Source organism: Carassius auratus, unplaced genomic scaffold, assembly GCF_003368295.1.
Source record: "Carassius auratus strain Wakin unplaced genomic scaffold, ASM336829v1 scaf_tig00217830, whole genome shotgun sequence".
Lineage (NCBI taxonomy): Eukaryota > Metazoa > Chordata > Actinopteri > Cypriniformes > Cyprinidae > Carassius > Carassius auratus.
Genome location: NW_020529263.1, coordinates 1 through 1,513, shown reverse-complemented (window position 1 = coordinate 1,513; position 1,513 = coordinate 1). Strand labels below are relative to the sequence as shown.

The 1,513-nt window shown below is 38.4% G+C and overlaps 1 pseudogene; it reads right to left on the bottom strand.

Moving 5' to 3' along the window:
* Nucleotides 1–539: 539 nt before the first annotated feature.
* On the bottom strand, nucleotides 540–657 carry LOC113103465 (uncharacterized; annotated as a pseudogene).
* Between the last annotated feature and the right edge of the window lie 856 nt (nucleotides 658–1,513).

The following is a 1,513-nucleotide window of genomic DNA, read 5'->3' as shown; positions in this document are numbered from 1 at the left end:
TCATCTCAATGTACTAACCCAGACCTTAACCTGCTAAGATTCAGAGATCGGGCATTGACTTCTTCTTTTTTTTTTTTTTTTTGCAAGATTATTATATAATTCGTGAAAAATATCCAAACATTTAAAGCACCTGGGTATTCCCAGGCAGTCTCCCATCCATGTACTAACCTGGCGCCAAACCTGCTTATATTCAGAGATCGGGCATTGACTCTATTTTTTGGCCAAATTTATTATATACTAAGTGAAAAAAATTTCCAAAAGCTTAAAGCACCTGGTATTCCTTGGCGGTCTCTCATTCAAGTTACTAACCAGACCTTAACCTGCTAAGATTCAGAGATCGGGCATTGACTTCATTTTTTTTTTTTTTTTTTGCAAGATTATTATATAATTTGTGAAAATTATCCAAAAATTTAAAGCACTGGTATTCCAGCAGTCTCCCATCCATGTACTAACCTGGCCAAACCTGCTATATTCAGAGATCGGGCACTGACTCTATTTTTTGCCAAATTTATTATATACTAAGTGAAAAATTTCAAAATAGCTTAGAGTACCTGGCATTCCAGGCGGTCTCCCATCCAGGCACTAACCAGGCCCAAACCTGCTTAGCTTCCGAGATCAGACAAGATCGGGCATAGCCAGGCTGGTATGGCCATAAGCAAAGACTGCTGCAAAGAGAAGGCTATTTAAAGATCAGCCAATCTACTCGCCAGTACATTATAAAAGTAGGAAAGAAACCCCAAAAGCTTAAAGCACCTGGTATTCCTAGGCGGTCTCTCATCCAAGTACTAACCTGGCCCAAACCTGCTTATATTCAGAGATCGGGCATTGACTCTATTTTTTGCCAAATTTATTATATACTAAGTGAAAAAATTCCAAAAGCTTAAAGCACCTGGTATTCCTTGGCGGTCTCTCATCCAAGTACTAACCAGACCTAAACCTGCTAAGATTCAGAGATCGGGCATTGACTCTTTTTTTTTTTTTTTTTTTTTTTTTTGCAAGATTATTATATAATTCGTGAAAAATATCCAAACATTTAAAGCACCTGGTATTCCAGGCAGTCTCCATCCATGTACTAACCTGGCGCAAACCTGCTTATATTCAGAGATCGGGCATTGACTCTATTTTTTGGCAAAAAATTTATATACTAAGTGAAAAATTTCAAAAAAGCTTAGAGTACCTGGTATTCCAGGCGGTCTCCCATCCAGGCACTAACCAGCCCCAAACCTGCTTTAGCTTACGAGATCAAGACAAGATCGGGCATAGCCAGGCTGGTATGGCCATAAGCGAAGACTGCTGCAAAGAGAAGGCTATTTAAAGATCAGCCAATCTACTCGCCAGTACATTATAGTAGGAAAAAACCCCAAGCTTAAAGCACCTGGTATTCCTAGGCGGTCTCTCATCCAAGTACTAACCAGACCTAAACCTGCTAAGATTCAGAGATCGGCATTGACTCTATTTTTTTTTTTTTTTTGACAGTTATTATATAATTTGTGAAAAATATCAAAAATTTAAA